Genomic DNA, 23,541 nt, shown 5'->3' with positions numbered 1-23,541 from the left:
AACAAACCCCTTTAAAATTGATAACCGAAGTATTTAAACCTCGGGTCGTCTTCTCAAGGAATTGCAGGGAGGTGTTCTTATTATTGGATATGAGTCTTGTAAATTGGGGGTTTTTAAGACAAGGAACAGGTAATTTAAATGACAAGAAAAATAAATTAATAATAATAAAATCTCTTGGCAAGGTATGAAAATTCAGAAGCCCTATCCTAGTTATCCTTATCAATGGTGATGGAAATTGAGTTTTAATCCCACTTAGTTAACCTTTACTAAAGCAAGGGAAAGTCAAGTGGACTAATTAGTTAGATCCTCAAGTCCTAGCCAACTCCTAAGAAAGTAATAGAGTTAGGGGAATTCAATTCAATTAGAAAAAATAACAATTGACAACCACGATAAGTTTGATAACTCAAGAGTTTTCAGTTAATCAATTAAAGCCAAGAATATAAAAAGCTAAATAAGAATCATAAATCTGAAATACCTCAATTTATATTAAATAAAGAAAATTCTAACATGAATGGTTCATAAGCCAATTTGGCAACATAAGTAATTAAATGAAAGCATTAAAGTATCTGAAAGTAAAAGAGAAATATAAAGTAAAAGGAATATTGAACTTGAGAAGAAGTTGAAATAATAAGTTGAAATAATAAGAAATCCTAATTCCTTTAAGAGGAATCCTAATCCTAAATCCTAAGAGAGAGGAGAGAATCTCTCCCTCTAAAAACTATATCTAAAATATGAAAAGTGAATGTATGATAGTATGTTCATGAATGAATGGATTCTCCCACTTCATAGCCTCTAATCTGTGTTTTCTGGGCCGCAAACTGGGTCGAAAATAGCCCAGAAATCGCTGGAGAAGAAATCTGCCATGCTGATTTTCGTCACTGCGATGCATCTGCGTGGAGCACGCGTTTGCATCGCCTAGCGTCAGAGCAACTATGGCATATTATATATCAAATCAAAGCCCCGGCCGTTAGCTTTCCAACGCAACTAGAACCGCATCGTTTGGACCTCTGTAGCTTAAGTTATGTCAGTTTTAGTGCGAGAGGGTCAGACTGACAGCTTTGCAGTTCCTTCAACTTCTTGTATTCCTTCCACTTTTGTATGCTTCCTTTCCATCCTCCAAGCCATTCCTGCCCTGTAAATCCTGAAATCACTTAACGCACATATCAAGGCATCGAATGGTAATAAGAGAGGGTTAATATTAGCAAATATAAGGTCAGAGAAGCATGTTTTCAATCATAGCACAAAATCAGGAAGGAGAATGTAAAATCATGCGAATCATATGAATAAGTGGGTAAGGACTTGATAAAAACCACTCAAATGAGCACAAGATAAACCATAAAATAGTGGTTTATCACCAAGTCACCAAAAGCCATCCAGATCCACTCTTCTTCAAATCCAAAGCAAGCAAAGCCCATTATCATCACTCAAAAGCACAAGAGATAGTTAGAATAGGAATTTCATTTAAATTGTAATTTGTTTCAATTTTAATTTCATTTTCATTTTCATTTTGTAAAGCCTATATAAAGGCATCATTTCCATTTCATTAAGGAGGCTGGCTCTGCTAGAGAGCATTAGAAGTAAGGTAGAAGGCTCTTTGTTTAAATTTTCCTTTGTGAACTTGAGAATTGGAAATCAGATCTGGGTTTTCTTTTCTTTTCTATTTCATTTTCCTTCCTCTGCAAATTTCCTTTCTGTTTTAATCGAGAGAACAATTGAACTCTTGGCTTTCTTTCTGTTTTTGCTATTTCATTGAAATTGTTAAATTCTCTTTGAGATTTTAGAATTGATCTAAGTCTTCTTGCTGATTTACTCTTCTGCTACAAGTTCCTTCTCTGCAAATTTTACTTTCCTGCAATTATACACTTCAGTTTACATTGAGCTTGAATTTAAATCTTCTGTTCCATTTGCTTTCAATTACTTTCAAGCAATTTAATTCTTCTGTAATTGTTCTGCATTTTACATTTCTGTTCATGATCTGATTTACTTTTCCTGCAAGTTTAATTCTCTGCAATTGCTCTAAGCTTTGATCTACTTCTTTCATTTAACTTTCCAGCATCCAGCCCCCCTTTACATTTTGCTACAATTTACTTTTCTTGCTCTCTAAGCTTTTGTCCAATCTACATTCTGCTGATTTACACTTGATGCAATTTACATTTCTTATTCTTTAAGGTTCTGTCAGTTTACTTCCTGCAAGTGAGATCTGCTGCAATTTTACTTTCCTTGTCATTTAAGCTTCATCTAATTTACATTCTGCTCTTTACTTTCACTGCAATTTACTTTCTACAATTTTTAAATTCCTAGCAATTTCCTTTTTGTTGGTTACATTTCACTTAATTCACCAATGTTAGCTTGACTAAACTAATCACCCACTAAAGTTGCTTGATCCATCAATCCCTGTGGGATCGACCTCACTCTTATGAGTTATTACTACTTGATGCGACCCGGTACACTTGCCGGTGAGTTTTGTGTGGAAATCTGATTTCCACCCATCAAGTTTTTGGCACCGTTGCCGGGGATTGATTTAGATCAACAATGATTAAGTGGGTGAGAAGTCTAGATTAAGTATTTTCTTTGTTTTTGTTCTCTATTTGAAACTGACACCAAGGTGTTTGAGTTATTGCCTCACTAAGAAATTCTTCTCTGAGATATGAATTTCAATTTTCATTAGTGTTGTGTTTTACAAAATTCAAATGGAGTTTAACTCATCTTATGATCAAACAAATTTTATGGGATATTACCCACCATCACCAATTTCTAATGATGGCTAGGAATATCACCAAGAAAATATAAATCCTGAGCACTCCAATCAATGGAGATATACTTCAGAGACACAAGATGATCAAGAGAATCATATGGGATATTTCCTACCACCATAGCTTGATTCAAGTCATTACTCTAATGGTGGCTAGGAATATCATCAAGAATCAACAGATTATGAGCAATCCAACCAATGGGGATATGCTAATCAAGACAATTCCATAGAATACCATCCAACACCACAAAATAATTCATATTATTATGCTAACAGTGGCTGGGAGTATCACCAAGGAATGAAAGAGCATGAACACCTCCCAGAGCCACAAGATGACTCGTACTACTATAATAACCATTCATATTGTGACTGGGAGGGGCAGAATCAGAGGGATCTTGATGATCCATACTTTGTTCATCAAGAAACATCATCACTGGAGTGTGCTTTCAACAAATTCATGCAAAATTGTCCACCAATACCACAAGAAGATCCATATTGTGATGAATTCAACAATTCTTCTAGTTGTGCTTGGGAGGGCCAAAATCAGAGAGCATTTGACAATTCATACTCCACATATCAAGAGCCATCATCACCTGAGCATATCTTCAATTCATTTATGCAAAATTGTCCAACCTTACCTCCCATTTCTTCACATAAAAATTCTTCATTGCTTGATTATGCCTCAACACAAAGCCTCCTCTAAGATCCATGCAACTCATTCCACCAACCACAAAACTTATTCCACAATCCACAAGATTCATTCTATACCACTCAAAACAATCTCACCACAATACATCCATATCCATAAGATTTCTCTCAACCTTCATCTTTTGAGCTAGTAGCTGAGGATCCCCTTCAAAAGTCCAGAGAGTTATTGGAAAGACAAGAACAACTCTTTGAAGAACAAAAACAATTTTGGACAGAGCAAGAATTCCTATCCAAGAAAATGGATGGGCACTTGGAGCAAATGAGAAGAAACTTAGAGCTTCTAAGCAAGGAAGATGAAGACCAATTGGTGGATATGAAGGAGGAAGTGGAAGAGCAAGAAGAAGAGGCATCTGTGTCAAGCAAAATTTCAATGAAGAATGAGGTGGTAGAGGTATTTGAACCAGAAATTGCACTTGAGATGACAAGGAAACATGAAAACTCACAACCCTCACAAACTTCCCCGAACCAAAGATGCTCAACACTTGAATTTGTGATTGAAAAATATGAAGAGGAGATGAAGAAATCATGGGAAGAACAACAAATTTTTTCTATGAAAGTGCTATTAAGACAAATGTTGAATGTAAAAGAGGAAGTGGAAGAATAAGAAAGTGAGGGGGACAATCAACAAAATCCAAATTCAAGTGAAGCAGAGAAGTGCACAGAGGAAGGGCTCATGGAACAACCAATTCAAAAGGCTCTAGATGAAGATAAAACTCCAATAATCACACAGCAACCAAGTCTTGAATCCAAAGAAGTGAAGGCAACTAACAAGAGCACCGATCCTACCCCTGATCCGGTAAGCAAGTTCAATCAAGCCATTAACAAAAGGAAGCTTGCTGAGAAGAGGCCAAGACAGGGGACACTAGCTGGTTCATCTCTCCCCTTGAGGTCATTTCTCTTAACAAACTGGAGGAAGAGGAAGAAAGTGAAGAACAACATGTCAAGCTAATGACACTAAAAGAGCGCTTGTTGGGAGGCAACCCAACCTTAGGTAACATCTCATTCCTTTACTTTGTTCATTTTCTCTGTCTGTTTTGTTTAAATTTCAATAAATTTGCATATGATTACATTCTAAGTTTGGTGTTGCCCTGCAACAATTTGTTTTCAAATCTTTCTGGATGATTGCATCAAAAATAAAAGTGTCACACTAAGATTCTAAGTTTGGTGTGCCACTTAATTCTCTATGCAATTCATTTAGCAACACCACTTGTCTAGATAATCATAATGCCCTTTGCAGTGTTATCTTTCTTTTAGTTAGACAATTTTTGTTTTCTCTTTGTTTTAGTCATTTCCTTATTTTTAATGCTTTCTTTTATTAACTGTTTTTGTTAATACATCACCAAGAGATCCTTATTCATGACAGATTCTTGGCTTGGTGATTGTACTTAACATATAACAGTTTCATTTGTTTAGTTTTAATTCAAATAAATTGACATGTGGTTGCATTCTAAGTTTAGTGTTGCTATGCAACAAAATTTGTTTCCAATCCATACTGGATACTTGCATCAATTCCAAGTGAAAGTGTCACACGATGTTTGGTGTGCCACTTATATTTTTATGCAATGTATCATGCACACCCTCTTATGTTTGCAATCACAATGTCTCTGTCTCCTGTATCTTGATGATTATTTTGCTTGCTTAAAACACCTGTCCTACTAACATTTCATTGTGTGAGACATTCATGATCCATCTTAGCCCCATAGCCATTGTTCTAATTGTTGCTTGAGGATGAGCAAGCATTCTGAGTTTGGCAAGGGAAAGGGAAGAATAAGAGGAAAATGACAACAATATAAAAGATGAATTACAAGGTTGTAAAGTTTCTTCTCCTCTCATTTGTTTCTAGCACTTTAAATTGCATGATTGTCTTTATCTTCTCTGTATGCATGTGTGGTATGAATAAGCATAGCTTGAATTTTGATTTGTAACATGTTGCCATGCCATTTTAACTACCAACTTGAGTTTTGTAAGTTCAAAAGCAATAAAGTATCATGATCATAAACAAACAGGGTCATTAAAAAAAATTTAGCATGTGCATACAAGTATTGGAAGGCTAGTATGATTAATTGTTGCTCAATTGCATTAGATTTTATTTAATTGAAGTTTTTGATCTAGGAAATTTTGTGAAATCTTTCGAAATCATGAAAACCTTGAAGAAGCAATTACAAAATAAGACAAAAAAAGAAAAAGGGAAAGAATGAGAAAGCTGAAGGCTCTGAGTACCAATGACAATTCAATTGTTAAGTACTTGTGGTATTTATGTATCAAGCAAAAAGCTTGAAAACAAAACACTTAGAGTCAAGGTTAGGCTCAAGTGCAAATGCACTCCCTCAAAGCTCAAGGTTCTGAGCATCAATGATTAGAGAGTCAAGAAAAGAAACAAATAAGCTTAATGAAGTCCTCTAAATCAATGCTTGTGGTGCTTATGTATTAAGTGGTAATACTTGAAAACAAAGCATTTAGAATCGTAGCTTTGTTATCAACTCATGGGGAAAAACACCCAAAAGGAGAAGCTAATAAGAAAATCAAAAGCTTGTTTCAAGGAGGAAACATAAGGAAAAGATTTCATAAAATGAGCTAGATAGAAGCATCAATCATTTACATTTATTTTGTGATTGTAGCATGCATAGAAAACTAGCCAACCATGAACATTGAGTTACTATTCTTCTTACCTTGGATTGTCAATCTCTATTGTATGATTCTTTTCTTGCTTGGGGACAAGCAAGGTTCAAGTTTGGTGTTGTGATGACATGTCATCATGTCATATTTTTCTATGCTTTTTTATACAAGAAATTGATGATTAGTACTTAAATATTGCATTCTTTTGTGCTTAAATGGTATATTTCTTTGATCTTTTGATTTTATAAACTTTGTAGGAAATAAGAAGAAAAAGAAGCAAAAAAAAGCACAAAATAAGCTAAAAAGAAGAAAAGAGGAATTTTGGGCACGCTTTTAAAGTTTGGGCACGCCTTGGACCTTAGGCCACACTTTAAAAAGCGTGGCCCATGAAAATAAAGCATGGCGCTCAACCAAGGAAGGCACACATCAAAAGCAAGGAACGCTCAAAGAAGTGAGCGCTATGCTCACAAGTGTGAGCATTCTCGTGCCTTAGAAGCAAGGAAAGTGACGAACTGATTTTCTGTCGGTAAAGAATTTCACAAATTAATTCCCGTTGTAAGTATAGTTTCTAAACCAACAGAGAATCCTTTCGTGCAAAAGTTTTGGTTGTCACTAAAGCAAACCCAATAAAATTTATAACCGAAGTATTTAAACCTCGGGTCATCTCTCAAGGAATTGTAGGGAAGTATGATTTATTATTGGTCATGGAAAAGTATCTTTTTGGGTTTTTGAAATAGGGAACAAGAAAATAAATTAGCAAGAAGGTAAATTAATTATCATGAAAACCATTGCAAGGTATGAGAATTGGAAATCCCATCCTAATTATCCTTATGAATTGTGATGAGAATTTTTTATTGCTCCCACTTAGTTAACCCTTACTAAATAAAGGAAAGTCAAGTGGACTAATCAATGGGATTCCTCAAGTCCTAGTCAACTCCTAAGGAAAGACTAGCTTTAGAGTTATCCAAATCAATCAGCAAATTCCAATTTTCAATCAACAACTGAGTTTGATAACTCAAGTGTCACCAATTACTCAACCAAAGCCAAGGGAGAGAAATCTAAATTAAATTAAAAGCATCAATAACATGAATTTGAAGAAAGCAATCTTAAATCTGAAATACCTTAAATTGTATTAAATAGAAATTCAAATCTAACATAAAGAATTCATAATCCAAATTGGGAAAATAAACAAACTAAAGTAATAGAATAAATAAAAGTAGAAGAGAAACTAAATTAAAGGAACATTGAACCTGGAATGGAGAAATTGAAAGAAGAAATCCTAAATCCTAAAACCTAAGAGAGAGGAGAGAGCCTCTCTCTCTAGAAAACTACATCTAAAACCTAAAATTGTGAATTATGAAAGTTGTATCAATGAATGAATGGATTCTCCCACTTTGTAGCCTCTAATATGTATTTTCTGGGCCAAAAACTGGGTCAAAAGCAGCCCAGAAATTACCCCCAGCAATTTCTGATACGTCCAGAACGCGGCACTGTCACGCGTACGCGTCGTCCACGCGTACGCATTGATTGAATTTTCTCCAGGTCACGCGTGTGCTTGATCCACGCGTGCGCGTGATCCACGCGTGCGCGTGATCCATGCGTGCGCGTTGCCTATCTTCGGGGAAGCTATGGCAAATTATATATCGTTACGAAGCCCCGGATGTTAGCTTTCCAACTCAACTAGAACCTCTTCATTTGGACCTCTGTAGCTCAAGTTATGACCCATTTAGTGTGAAGAGGTCAGGCTGGACAGCTCAGCAATTTCTTCAATTTCTTGTATTCCTTCCACTTTTGCATGCTTCCTTTCCATCCTCTAATCCATTCCTGTCCTATAATCCCTGAAAATATTTAACACATATATCAAGGCATCGAATGGTAATAAGAGAGGATTAAAATTAGTAATTTAAGGCCAAAGAAGCATGTTTTTAATCATAGCACAGAATTAGGAAGGAAAATGTAAAACATGCAGATTATATGAACAAGTGAGCAGAGAGTTGATAAAAACCACTCAAATTAGCACAGGATAAATCATAAAATAGTGGTTTATCAATCTCCCCACACTTAAACATTAGCATGTCCTCATGCTAAACTCAAGAGAAGCTATAAAGGAGTAAAGAGGAATGGTAAAAAGTATGAAATACAACCTATCTATATGAATGCAACTAAATGTAAAATGCTCTTACCTACTTGGTTGAAAGTAAACAAATTCTCCAAGACAAACATAAATTAGATTTGACTAATTCAAATTGCAAAATAAAGTACAAGTAAACTTGCAGAAGAAGATAGCTCATGAAAGCTGGGAACAAAGAATCGAGCATCGAACCCTCATCGGAAGTGTATATACTCTAATCACTCAAGTGTTTAAGGTTCGATTCTCTCAATTCTCTACTAATCTTGCTTTCTAAGACTTGCTCTTCTTCTACTAATCAACAAAAATTTAATGCACAAATACACATATCAAGAGGTCTTTTAAGGGTTGTAATGGGGTTAGGGTCAAGGTAGGATTGTATTTGGTCAAGTGGACTAAAATCTGAATCCTTAATTAACCTAAACTTCCCACCTAACTTAAGACAATCCATGTAATTACAATGCAAAATCTAACTGTCCATTAACTATGTTTACCACATATTCATGCATCCCAACTTTAGTACAACTCATATGCATTGCTAACAACATTTGCTTTGGGGCATTTTGTCCCCTTTTTGCTCTTTTCTTTTCTTTTCTTTTTCTTCTTTTTTTTTTATTTTCATTTTCATTTTTATTTTTTTATTTTTATATATATATTTTTTTCTTTTGTTTTTCTCAATGCATATGATTAAATTATTGAATGCATGAACATATTCTCAACATTCTTTCACATTTTCAGAAAATTCTAACATACTCAATTCTCAAACCAAATGTTTCCAAACCCAATTTCTCCACACTTAAATCATAAGCACTCTCACTAGTCTAAGCTAACCAAGGATTCAAATTTAGGACATTTTTTTCCACTTAGAGTTAATGATGTGCTAAAGTAAAGAACAAAGGGGTAAAATAGGCTCAACATTGGTTTGCAAAGGATAATGAAAGGGTAAGGCCATATGGGTATGTAAGCTAACTGAAATAAAGGCCTCAATCATATAAGTGCATGCATACATCGAATAACAGAAATATAGAATTAATCAAGACAAAGATCACAATTTTAGAGAGAAAAATACACACTAAAACAAAATATTGGTTGATAAAATGCAACCAATCAAATAGGCTCAAAATCTCACTAGTTTTGTGTGTTCGAGCTCTAAACCATGTTCCAAATTAAAATTCTTCAAGCAACTTTAACAAAAAAAAGTTTTAATTTAAATTAGTGAAATGCTATAAAAAGTTTCTTGAAAAAAAAATTATTACTTCAACCAAGTAGTGGTAAAATATGCACAAAATCAAACAATCATGCAATCAAACATGCAAATACAACAATGAACTAACAAAGAAAATAAAACATTGGTGTTGAGAAGAAAATAACTAACCCACGGAAGTCGGTGACCTCCCCATACTTAAAGATTGTACCGTCCTCGGTGCATGCTGAGATGTGCAGGTGGACGGGTTGCTCAACTGATGCTTTTCTCCAAGGATTGTGCAGATGGACTTGTCTGTCTCCCCATGTAAAATTTTTCCGTTTCCCTTCCTCGGTGGCCATCCTGAAAGAAGAGGAAAAAGAAGGAAAGTAACCCAGAAATAAAGATAAGAAAATAAATAAAGTATGGGTGGGTTAATGCCAAATAATGAGGGTCTCAATTACATGGTAGCTACAACATGTATGTGAGAAAGCAATAGAAGCACATGGCATATCAATAGTGCAAAAATTACAACAATGGAGGAGAGAGTATGGGTAATAAAAGACAGTGCGAGTGCATGTCAATGCAAAAGAATACAAGTGTCAGAAAAGATTAATATTGACTTAAATAATATTACCCAATCAGAATAAAACAAGTCACTAAGCACCAAAATAATACCAGAAAAGATACGACAATTGAATAAGACATTTAACACCAACGGAGAAATAATAAACTTAGAAAAAAAATAAAAATATACACAAAATTAAAATGTAGTGAATGAAAGTATGTAAATACAATAGGAAAAATAGAATGAAAGAGAATAAGGATGAGAAGTAATGAAGAAGAAGAAAGTAAGAAATAATTAGGATTGAAAAGAATTAGGATTTGAGGGGTGGATGATTTGAAATCAGGCGCTGAGGTGTTTTAGTTGGGCGTTGTGTGCGACGCGTACACGTGCATCACGTGTATACGTGAATCGCGTTAATTTCAGGCGACACGTACGCGTCTAGGACGCGTTCGCGTGCCTCTGGGTGTGCGAATCACGCGAGACCAGCCCTGCGCACGCACAACTCTCTGTTTGTCTCGTAGAGTGGCCAAATTTGCTTGCGACGTGTGCGCATCAGGTATGCGCACGCGTGGATGACCATATGGTGAAAGTGACGCGTACGCGTCAGGGACGCATACACGTGGGTGAATTTGTGATTTTAGCATGATACCATCGCCAGGCCATCGCAACTCTCTGCCAAACACATTTTTACGCTAAATTTAAGGGTGACGCGCACGCGTCAGGGACGTTTGCGCGTCATCCACCTTTTTTTATGCAGAATGCAGAATTCAAAATGCAGATGCTGATGTGGACATTATGAATGAACATTAATAAAAATAGGATAAAATAAAACTAAGAATAAAACAAAACAAAATAAAACTAGGACTGAAAAAGAACGATCATACCATGCTGGGTTGTCTCTCACCTAGCACTTTTAGTTAAAGTCCTTAAGTTGGACATTCGGGGAGCTCCTTGTCATGGAGGCTTGTGCTTGAACTCATCCAGGAATCCCCACCAGTGTTTGTAATTCCAATAGCCTCCGGGGTCCCACACTAGTTGCATAAAGCCTTCAAGCAAATTAAAGCAAGTGACAAGGCCCCAAGAGTATTGATTGCTATACTGAATTCCGGGGTCCCACACCTTGCTTTTGCACCCGTCTTTGTGCTGATCATCATTGTTCCAACAGGGTGGTAAGCAATCCGAATTCTCACTGAGGCATCCAAACAGCTTCCTAGACCCATACAATTTAGTATTCTTCCAACCATGATAATTCAGCCATGAGCTTCCTACCACAATGAACCTAGGATTGTGTTGCCAACTACTGACCATCTCCCTCTTACTCTTATAGCCACAAAGAGCTCTAAGTTGCCCATCCGTCTCAAGCAAAGCATATTCAAGTGGGCTAATTAAGCTTAGAGATGAGAGATTTACCCACTTGAATGAAGGAATGGATGGTGATGGCTTTGGGGGAGAGGTCTCCAACAACCTTAGCAAGGTGATCTCCAGCTCCATTCCCTTGGGCTCTTCTTTGACAACTTCCACCTCTTTGCAAGCTTCTTCAATATCAACCTCTTCCTCTTGGTAGCTTTCTTCCAATTTGATCTCTTCTTCATTGTTCACCAAGGGCATGGGAAGTTGTGTTTCTTCTTCTTTAATCTCCATGTCAAGTCCAATGGGAGAGGATTCAAATGTAGATAAGAATTCATCAATGATTGAATCCATATCTTGATCATCCCCTTTAAAGTCTTCAACCATGATATGCCTTGGAGGTTGTACACCCTCCTCAACATCAAATTCAAACTCCTTAGAAGGGGCTCTATGACTGGGCTTTCCCATGGACGTTCCACATCTCCTAAGTCTTCGACCACTTCTTCCTCTTCAACGATTACGACTTCCTCCAATTGTTCCAATACAAAGTCATGCTGCTCACTGTCCACCAGAGTTTCTAGTGTCTTCTTCATGCTACGTTCATCATTAGATTCTCCACATGAAGCCATGGGAATTCCTTGAGTGTCAAAACGTCACGAAGCTAATTGATTTATCGCTTGCTCCAATTGATGAAGGGTTGCATGAAACCGATCCACTGTTTCCTTGAGACGATCCTTTGATTCTTGTTGCGCTCGGCTATCATAAGTAGGATCATAGTGTTCTTGGATTGATGGATATTGACATGGTGTATATGGAGGTGGTGGTTCTTGGGAGTAATTGGGTTGGAATTGGGGTGGCTCTATGTATGGTTCATACAGTTCATAGGGTGGTTGATATGCTGAATAAGGGTTAGGATCATGTGAGGGTGTTTGGTAGTAGGGGGCTTGTGAGTATGGTGGTTTAAAGGTATGTTGTGGACGGGGTTCATAGACGTGTTGTGGTGGGTATTGAGTGTCCACCATAACCATTGTCTTAGTATGCATCATGGAATGGTTGTTTCTTGTAGTACATTGGAGGGGGTTGTTGCCAAGAGGGTTGATCAAATTTTTGTGGCTCCTCCCATCTTTGATTGTTCCAACCATGATGCATGTTGTCGTTATAATCTCCTCTTCCTGTAACATAATTATAACCACGCTCGTAGCCAGAGGGGTGAGAAGTCATAGTAGAAAAGAAAAACAAAAACTAATAAAAATAGGTAACTAAGTCCTAAAACTAATAAAAACTAAGAACAAGTAAAAAGCAAATATTTACAATAACCAATAATAAGGCACATGTTTGCAAATCCCTGACAATGGCGCCATTTTGACGAACTGATTTTCTGTCGGTAAAGAATTTCACAAATTAATTCCCGTTGTAAGTATAGTTTCTAAACCAACAGAGAATCCTTTTGCGCAAAAGTTTTGGTTGTCCCTAAAGCAAACCCAATAAAATTTATAACTGAAGTATTTAAACCTCAGGTCGTCTCTCAAGGAATTGTAGGGAAGTATGATTTATTATTGGTTATGAAAAAGTATCTTTTTGGATTTTTGAAATAGGGAACAAGAAAATAAATTGGCAAGAAGGTAAATTAATTATCATGAAAACCATTGCAAGGTATGAGAACTTGAAATCCCATCCTAGTTATCCTGATCAATTGTGATGAGAATTGTTTATTGCTCCCACTTAGTTAACCCTTACTAAATAAAGGAAAGTCAAGTGGACTAATCAATGGGATTCCTCAAGTCCTAGTCAACTCCTAAGGAAAGACTAGCTTTAGAGTTATCCAAATCAATCAGCAAATTCTAATTTTCAATCAACAACTGAGTTTGATAACTCTAGTGTCACCAATTACTCAACCAAAGATAAGGAAGAGAAATCTAAATTAAATTAAAAGCATCAATAACATGAATTTGAAGAAAGCAATATTAAATCTGAAATACCTCAAATTGTATTAAATAGAAATTCAAATCTAACATAAAGAATTCATAATCCAAATTGGGAAAATAAACAAACTAAAGTAATAGAATAAATAAAAGTAGAAGAGAAATTAAATTAAAGAAATATTGAACCTGGAATGGAGAAATTGAAAGAAGAAATCCTAAATCCTAAAACCTAAGAGAGAGGAGAGAGCCTCTCTCTCTTTAGAAAACTACATCTGAAACCTAAAATTGTGAATTATGAAAGTTGTATCAATGAATGAATGGATTTCCCCACTTTGTAGCCTCTAATCTGTGTTTTCTGGGCCGAAAACTGGGTCAAAAACAGCCCAGAAATTACCCTCAGCGATTTCTGATACGTCCAGAACGCAGCACTGTCATGCGTACGCGTCGTCCACGCGTATGCGTGGATTGAATTTTCTCCAGGTCACACGTGCGCGTGATCTACGCATGCGCATTGCATATCTTCAAGGCAGCTATAGAAAATTATATATCATTGTGAAGTATCGGATGTTAGCTTTCCAACACAACTAGAACCGCCTCATTTGGACCTCTGTAGCTCAAGTTATGACCGATTTAGTGCGAAGAGGTCAGGCTGGACAGCTCAGCAATTTCTTCAATTTCTTGTATTCCTTCCACTTTTGCATGCTTCCTTTCCATCCTCTAAGCCATTCCTGCCCTGTAATTCTTGAAAACACTTAACAAATATCAATGCATCGAATGGTTATAAGAGATGATTAAAATTAGTAATTTAAGGCCAAAGAAGCATGTTATCAATCATAGCACAAAATTAGGAAGGAAAATGTAAAACATGCAGATTATATGAACAAGTGAGCAGAGAGTTGATAAAAATCACTCAAATTAGCACAAGATAAACTAATGTTGTTCTATTCTAATGTTGTTCCCCTTTGATAGAGCTTCATCATTTCATATTTGGGCCAAAGAGGCCCTCAAAAATGCGAGGCACGTGAATTTCTCTTGTGCATATTGATGACATGTCATCATGTCATGTTTTTCTATACTTTTTCATACAAGAAATTGATGATTAGTGCTTAAATATTGCATTCTTTTGTACTTAAATGGTATATTTCTTTGATCTTTTGATTTTATAAACTTTGTAGAAAATAAGAAGAAAAAGAAGCTAAAAAAGCACAAAATAAGCTAAAAAGAAGAAAAGAGGAATTTTGGGCACGCTTTTGAAGTTTGGGCACGCCTTGGACCTTAGGCCACGCTTTAAAAAGCGTGGCCCATGAAAATAAAGCGTGGCGCTCAACTAAGGAAGGCACACATCAAAAGCAAGGAACGCTCAAAGAAGTGAGCGCTATGCTCACAAGTGTGAGCATTCTCGTGCCTTAGAAGCAAGGAAAGCAAGGCCCAAGCAAGGAAAGCTCAAAGAAGTGAGCGCTAGTGAGCATTTTCGGGCTTTTCTTTAAACCTTGTGACAGGATGACCATGCTTTCTTCAAAGGGCCATAACTTGAGCTACAGATGTCCAATTGATGCGCTTCCAGTTGGTTGGAAAGATGACATTCAGAGCTTTCCAACGATATATAGCAATCTATATTTGGCATGAAATTAAAGCACAAGTGATAGGCATCTTTAAGGCCCAAAAACCAACCAAGCAGTGCTCTCACCAAGGATCGAAGAGGGGGCACACATTGAAGCAACAAGGAGTAGCGCTCACAATTTGAGCGCAGCACTCACTTATTGAGCGCTAGGAGCATGACTGGCCAAAGGAAAATGAATGCTACACTCACTATACCAAACGGAGCGCTCCCCTGGAAGGTTCCCACACACCTTGACTCAATTGAACCAAGCAACCCTGACCCATGCCACTTGAACCAATCCATCTTGGTTCCAATTCTTCACAGACCCAAGTCACTAAAAGCCATCCGGATCCACTCTTCTTCAAATCCAAAGCAAGCAAAGCCCATTATCATCACTCAAAAGCACAAGAGATAGTTAGAATAGGAATTTCGTTTAAATTGTAATTTGTTTTCAATTTCAATTTCATTTTTATTTTGTAAAGCCTATATAAAGGCATCATTTCCATTTCATTAAGGAGGCTGGCTCTGTTAGAGAGCATTAGGAGTATGGTAGAAGGCTTTTTGTTTAAATTTTCCTTTGTGAACTTGAGAATTGGAAATCAAATTTGGGTTTTCTTTTTTTTTTTTTTCTGTTTCATTTTTTCCTCTGCAAATTTCCTTTCTGTTTTAATCGAGAGAACAATTGAACTCTTGGCTTTCTTTCTGTTTTTGCTATTTCATTGAAATTGTTAAAGTCTCTTTGAGATTTTAGAATTGATCTAAGTCTTCTTGCTGATTTGCTCTTCTGCTATAAGTTCCTTCCATGCAAATTTTACTTTTCTGCAATTATACACTTCAGTTTACATTGAGCTTGAATTTAAATCTTCTGTTCCATTTGCTTTCAATTACTTTCAAGCAATTTAATTCTTCTGCAATTGTTCTGCATTTTACATTTCTGTTCATGATCTGATTTACTTTTCCTGCAAGTTTAATTCTCTGCAATTGCTCTAAGCTTTAATCTACTGCTTTCATTTAACTTTCCAGCATCCAGCCCCCCTTTACATTTTACTGCAATTTACTTTTCTTGCTCTCTAAGATTTTGTCCAATCTACATTCTACGATGCAACCACACATTAAAAGCTCAACAACTTACAAGGTTGTTTGTTCTAACTCTTTTCTATGTTCCACAAAAAAGTTGAAGCAAGTTCAAAAAGAAATTTCAACTCAAATCAACGGAATACCCTAAAAATAGATTTTCTTGAAAATTTTTGTTGTTTTCACCAAGTTTATTATCTATGTATGTATGATGTGTTGGATAAAATTCAAAAATCCTAGTTCCTTTTCCTAATTTTTACTATTTAAAAAAAATCATCATGAACATTTAGGAAGGAATGAACTAGGTACTATTTACTATTCACGTCATCCAGTCACAACTAATATCTCTAGAATATATACAAACTAAAATTAAAATGCAATAGCTAGAAATAAAATTGAAAATAAGCTAAGATATATATACAACCAAAATAAGAAAGTGCAAGTGCAATAGTTAAAAATTACTAAAAAATATCCACAAAAAATATAATAGAATGCAAGTATTTAGAAAAGAAATTTCACGCTTCAAAAAGTCGAGAATCCTCCCCCACATTTAAGTTTTGCACGGTCCTCTGTGCATGTATGATAATCTGGAGGAAGAGAGGCTCTATGCATCTCCACTTTTAGCTGGTGGATGCGGGGGCTCGGGCTGCTAATAGACTACCATATCCAGTGTCAGCTCAGTATTTCCATCCTCTGCATCATCCTCCTCTACCACTGGCTCAGGTAAATCCGCAGGGGCAGGTCTAGGATCTCCTCAATCTAGCTTCACCACTATCCAATGGAATCGTCGCGCATTGCAGTGCTCATTCCAGTGAACCTTGTGAAAAAGCTCTTGGACCATCCCAAAAAGACGTCAGTACGGAGGTGCTGGTGCTAATGATGATGGTGGTGGTGCTAATGATGATGGTGGGACTAACTTCCTCCTCTTAGTTCCCCACTTTGCGGACTCAACCCACTTACCAAAAGAAAGAAACCGTTGACCGCTCGGTATCCAAAATATGATATCGGCCCGCCTTTTTTCTACTCCGACTGTGGTGGCCAATCTTATGGCAAGGGATGGGAAGAGAATATTGAATTTCTGCTTTTGGTTCACCTTCCACATAGATTCCTTTATGAATGGTGGGATGGCCATCTTCTTTCCCTCAAGAATAGCCCAAACCAGAATGGTAACACGCACGCGAATGTGGGTGGAGTGGGTGCTAGGCAATAGATAATAAAAAATTATCTACTGCCATATCCTTGCCTCGGGAGTCAAGTCCGAGCATGCTATGCTGATTGGTATAGAATTCTCCCCCAGACTAAATTTCCACTAAACATCAGGACGGCCAATCTTCTTCAGAACCAGATCCAATGGGAGCTCGCCTTTGATAATGTCCACCTTTATCTTTTTATAAGCGTCTCGGCTTGGTGGTATGTGTGGAAGTTGCAGAAGAGCTTCGAGTGCCTGAGTGTAAGTATCTACTTGCTTGCCTCGAAGGAACATCGTCTCCACATCCCAACTTAGGAGGTTTCTATAGAATTCTTTCATAATTGATTCATTGATTTCTACCGGGTCAAACTCTAGAAACCCCCCACTGAAAGAAGGCTATGCGGTCATGGATAGCCGCTGCCAACTTCTTAGGTATGATTAGTTTTCGCTCTCAATAGATTCCTCTTTTCTCAAGGCATCCATATTGAAGTTTGGCCTTTTCATTGGCAAAGGTATCCGGTTCACTGCTTCGGTGGAAGGAAGAACCGGATTGAAGGGCTACAAGTGCGGATGATAAGGTGGCCAGCTCCTTTCCTTTGCGGCCCATCCTTAAAAAGGATAAACGGATAGAATTCAAAAATCTAAGCAATTGTGGCAAAGAAGATAGAAGAGAAAGAAAATAACAATGTAAACATGGATGCAATAGAAAACAAATAAACACTGAATTGAGGAAGAGTTCATAGTAGTGTGGTATGACGAAAGACAATGCGTGTATTTTAAATGTGCGCGCGGTTAGAACACACATATTGGCCGGTTAAAATGGCAAACGACACAATAAAAAAATTAAGCATGAGTCCCTCAGTTAAGCGACCTAAGATGCAAGTCATGGAATGAACAAAGATCGAAACAACAAGTAAGCTTAGGCAAACACAACACATGTGAATTGAATTTTAAAAGAATGGATATTGAGATTGTGCAAGTGACAGTGCAAGGTGATATTAAATCACACAACAAATATTATCCAATCCAATTGTGACTAAACTACTTATTCATTCCAAAACAATTAAATGGTCACAAGGACAAAGTACTTGTTATGAATTAGGACAAGCTTGATGAGAATCAAGTCAAATCAGGTCAAATAATTCAGAACACTCAAGAACAAGTACCTTATTATGTGACTATATTGATTTCAAAACTTTAATGAATAAGCAATCTACTTCACTTCACTAAATTAAATGAACTTACTAAAGAAAATTCACCTAATATGTAACAAAATGTGAATGCTCAAATCAATTAGGTGCTAGTAAATTAAAGCAATAAAGAAGTGCATTGTTGAATCACAATCTTAAATAGCATCAACATCATCTAAAGTGCATAATTTATGAATAATTTGCCAAACAAGAGTATATTTTAATGCATATGGTAGCTACAACATAAAAATTAAACTCAGAGTTCATTCATACATTTAATCAAACAGTTGGTGCGTATTGCACAAATTCAACAAATTCCAGCCTTTTTTTGCAACATTCAAACCCAATCAGCAACAACAAACACTTGCAAACCAAATAATAATCAAATAACTAATGTCAACCTAATATAATTACTAAAATTAAAGATTGAATATAATTAAAACTAAACAAAGGAAATAAAAATAGAGTAAAAAGATAGGATCTTAAGTAAAGAGAGATGAAGAATGAGGGTAGACACTATAGTGTGATAAACCACAATTTTATGGTTTATTTTGTATTGAATTTGGTGGATTTCATCAACTTTTCCAACACTTATTCCCTAAAATAGCATGGTTTTGTGAATTCTTCCATTCAATTTCTTGATGTGTTTGATGAAATGATTTTAGGTTTAGAAGGCAAGTATGGATTGAAAGAGTGAGGAGAAAGCATGCAAAAGTGAAGAATTCATAAAGAAATGAAGTTTGGAGTGTTTTACAGCCATGCGTATGCACAAGCATTCATGCGTATGCACAACTGCAATTTTTACATCCATGCGTACGCACAGGAATTGACGCGTACGCACGAATGCAATTACGTGACTCATGAATGAAAAGACGTTGGGGCAATTTTTGGACCTAGCAAAGCCCAATCCAACTCATTTCTGAATCTAAGGGGAGAGCAAATAGGTTTAGTTTAGAACATGCTTTAGGTTATATTCTAGAGAGAGAAGCTCTCTCTTCTCTCTAGAATTAGGGTAGATTTACGTTAAAATCCTCTTAAATTTAGGATCATGCCCTTAATCACATCCTTCTTTAATTTCAGATAGGCATCTCGGCTGGGCGGGATGTGAGGAAGTTGTAGGAGGGCTTCAAAAGCCTGAGTAGAAGAATCTAACTACTTCCCTAAGAGGAATACCGTCTCCGCTTCCCAACTCAGAAGATTTCCATAAAGTTTTCTCACCATGGATTCATTAATCTCCATGGGGTCTTGCTCAAGAAACTGCCACTGAAAGGAGGCAATTCGGTCATGGATAGTAGCCGTATACTTTTTCGGTATATTCAACATTCGCTCCCAATGTATGGCCCTTTCTCAAGCTTCCCATTCTGAATGTCAGCCTTTTCATTGGCAAAAGTGTCAGCCTTATCGCTTTGGTGATCAGAAGGACAAGAAAGAGTGCCTCGAGGAGCCGAGGATGATGTAGTCAGCTTTTTACCTTTGCCGCGCATCCTGAAAAGGAGAAAAAGAATAAAATTTAGAGTCACAAGGCAAGTGGCACAAGAAGGCAAAAGAGGAAGCAATCACAATGTAAATTTGGAGCCAATAAAAGCAAATAAGCACTTAATTGAGAAAAATATCATAAGAGTGTGGTATGATAAAGAAAAAATAATGTGTGTATTCTAAATGTGCGTGCGGTTAGAACACACATATTGGCCGACTAAAACGGCAACCACACAATCAAAAAGCAATCATGAGTTCGTTAATTAAGTAGCCTAAGTTGCAAGTCAAAGAATGAGTAACAATTAAACCACAAACAAACTATAGGCAACCACAATTAAAGTGAATGAAATTATGAAAATATTGGATATTGCAATTATCCAAGTGAATGCACAAAGTTAATATAAATTAGCACAACAAACAATAACCAATTCAATAATAAAAGGAAAACTACCTATTCATCCTAAAAAATAATGAAATCATCACATGGACAAGGTGCTTGTTGCAAAAAGGGACAAGCTTGATAAAAATTAAGTCAAGTCACTCAATCAAATGTAAAGCATTTAAGAATAAGAACCTCGGTATGTGATTATATTGATTTGAAAACCATGATGACAAGTAATTCAATTCAATTCACTAATATTCAATGCACTTACTAAAAAAATTACCTAAGATGCAACAAAACATACATATTCAAAGCCACTAGGTACTAGTAATTTAAAGCAAAGTTTAAGTGCATTGATGAATTTGAATCTTAAATAGCATTGATGAGCGGATAATTTATACAATTTTTGGCATTATTTTTATATAGTTTTTAGTATGTTTTAGTTACTTTTTATTATATTTTTATTAGTTTTTATGCAAAAATCACATTTCTGGACTTTACTATGAGTTTGTATGTTATTCTATAATTTCAGGTATTTTCTGGCTGAAATTGAGGGACCTGAGCAAAAATCTGATGCAGAGGCTGAAAAAGGACTGCAGATGCAGTTGGATTCTGATCCTCCTGCATTCAAAGTGGATTTTCTAGAGATATAGAATCCCAATTGGCACGCTCTTAATTGTGTTGGAAAGTAGACATCCTGGGCTTTCCAGAAATATATAATAGTCTATATTTTTCTCGAGATTTGATGGCCCAAACTGGCGTCCAAAGCCAGCCTAAAACATCTTGGCGTAAAATGCCCAAACTGGCACCAGAATTTGAGTTAAACGCCCAAAATGGCACCAAAGCTAGCATTTAACTCCAGGAACAGCCTATGCACATGTAAAGCTCAATGCTCAACCCAAGCACGCACCAAGTGGGCCCTGAAAGTGGATTTCTGCACTATCTGCACTTAGTTACTCATTTTCTGTAAACCTAGGTTACTAGTTTAGTATAAAAACTACTTTTAGAGATTTATTTTATCATCGAATGCTATCATAGACCATTGTTCACGTTTTGGAGGCTGGCCTCACGGCCATGCCTAGACCTTTTTCACTTATATATTTTCTACAGTGGAGTTTCTACACCCCATAGATTAAGGTGTGGAGCTCTGTTGTTCTTCATGAATTAATGCAATTACTATTGTTTTTCTATTCAATTCACGCCTACTTCTTCTCCAATATATACTCTCGTACTTAATTCAGTTAAGTCAGAATGAAGGGGTGACCCGTGACAATCACCCAATTTTCGTTACTCGCTTAGCCAAGATCGCGTGCCTGACAACCACAAAGCGGTCTACATGATGTTCAACATAGTCATTGGACGACAGCCGGAGTATATTCTCTTGGATATCTAATACACGGACCGAGTACGTGAGATTAGTATCTTTGTGGTATAGGCTAGAACCAATTGGCAGCATTCCTGGGATCCAGAAAGTCTAAACCTTGTCTGTGGTATTCCGAGTAGGATCCGGGAAGGAATGACTGTGACGAACTTCAAACCTGCGAATGTTGGGCGCAAGTGACAGTATGCAAAAGGATCAATAGATCCTATTCCGACGCTAGCGGGAACTGACAGATGATTAGCCATGCGGTAGCTGTACCTGGTATTTTTCATCCGAGACAAGAAATTCGACAGTTGATTAGTCGTGCAGAAACTGTAGAGGACCATTTTCACTGAGAGGATCCTACAGCTTGCCATGGAAGGAAGTAACGCATGGTTGGAAGAAGGAAATAGGAAAGCAGAGGTTCAGAAGCAACAAAGCAACTCCAGACGCTTATTTGAAATTCCCACCAATAAATTACATAAGTAACTTTATTTTATTTTATGTTTTATTTATCTTTTAATTATCAAAACTCATAACCATTTGAATCCGCCTGACTGAGATTTACAAGATGACCATAACTTGCTTCAAGCCGACAATCTCCGTGGGATCGACCCTTACTCACGTAAGGTATTACTTGGACGACCCAGTGCACTTGCTGGTTAGTTGTGCGGAGTTGTGAAAAGTGTGAATCACGATTTCCCACAACCAAGTTTTTGGCGCCGTTGCCGGAGATTGTTCGAGTTTGGCCAACTGACGGTTCATCTTGTTGCTTAGATTAGGTAACCTTTATTTTCTTTTCAAAAAGTTTTTAAAAATCGTTCAAATTTTTTTTTCTTTTTCGTTTTCAAAATTTATTTTCGAAAAAAATACAAAAAATTAATAAAATCATAAAAACAAAAAAAAAATTATGTTTCTTGTTTGAGTCTAGTGTCAAATTTTAAGTTTGGTGTTAATTGCATTCTTTTAATTTTCTTAAAAATTTTGAAAATTCATGCATTGTGTTCTTCATTGATCTTCAAGTTGTTCTTGATGATTTTCTTTATTTAATCTTTAGATTTTCTCATTTTGTGTCTTTTCTTGTTGTTCTTATGCATTTTCGAATTCATAGTGTCTAAACATTAAAAATTTTTAAGTTTGGTGTCTTGCATGTGTTTCTTTTCTTAAAAATTTTCAAAAATATGTTCTTGATGTTCATCATGATCTTCAAAGTGTTCCTGGTGTTCATCTTGACATTCAAAGTGTTCTTGCATGCATTAGTTGTTTTGATCTTAATTTCTTATGTCTTATGTCATTTTGTTGTTTTTCTCTTTCCTCATTAATTCAAAAATAAAAAAAAATGATATCTTTCTCTTATCTTACTCATAAATTTCGAAATTTTGGTTTGATTTGGTAAAAAATATTTTAAAATTCAATTGTTTCTTTTTAGTCAAGTCAAAATTTCAAATTAAAAATTCTATCTTTTCAAATCTTTTCAAAAAAATTTCTTTTTCATTTTTTTTCTTAATATTTTTGAAAATTTTAAAATTGATTTTCAAAATCTTTTTCTTATTTTTATTTCATATTTTCGAAATTATTGCTAGCAATTAATATTTTGATTCAAAATTTTCAAGTTGTTCTTTCCTATTAAGAAAGGTTCAATCTTTAAACTCTAGAATCATATCTTTTAGTTTCATGTTAGTCAAGTAATCAACTTTAATTTCAAAAATCAAATCTTTTTAATTTCCTTTTCAAATTTTTTCAAAATAAATTTCAATCATATCTTTTTCAAAACTTAATTTCAAAATCTTTTTCTAACTTCTTATCTTTTCAAAATTGAATTTCAAATCTTTTTCAATTAACTACTTTAATTTTTTTTGTTTGATTTTAAAAAGTTTACTATTTCTTATCTTTTTCAAAACCATCTAACTACTTTTTCACTCCTTATTTTCGAAAACTAACTAACAACTTTTTCAAAAATCTTTTTAATTAATTAATTTAATTAGTTTTCAATTTTATTTTATTTTTTTTCTTAAATTTCGAATTCTAACTTATAATCAAAATAAA

This window comes from Arachis hypogaea, chromosome 20 (genome assembly GCF_003086295.3).
Source record: "Arachis hypogaea cultivar Tifrunner chromosome 20, arahy.Tifrunner.gnm2.J5K5, whole genome shotgun sequence".
Lineage (NCBI taxonomy): Eukaryota > Viridiplantae > Streptophyta > Magnoliopsida > Fabales > Fabaceae > Arachis > Arachis hypogaea.
The sequence above is the reverse complement of the archived record's forward strand: the minus strand, read 5'-3'. Positions refer to the sequence as shown.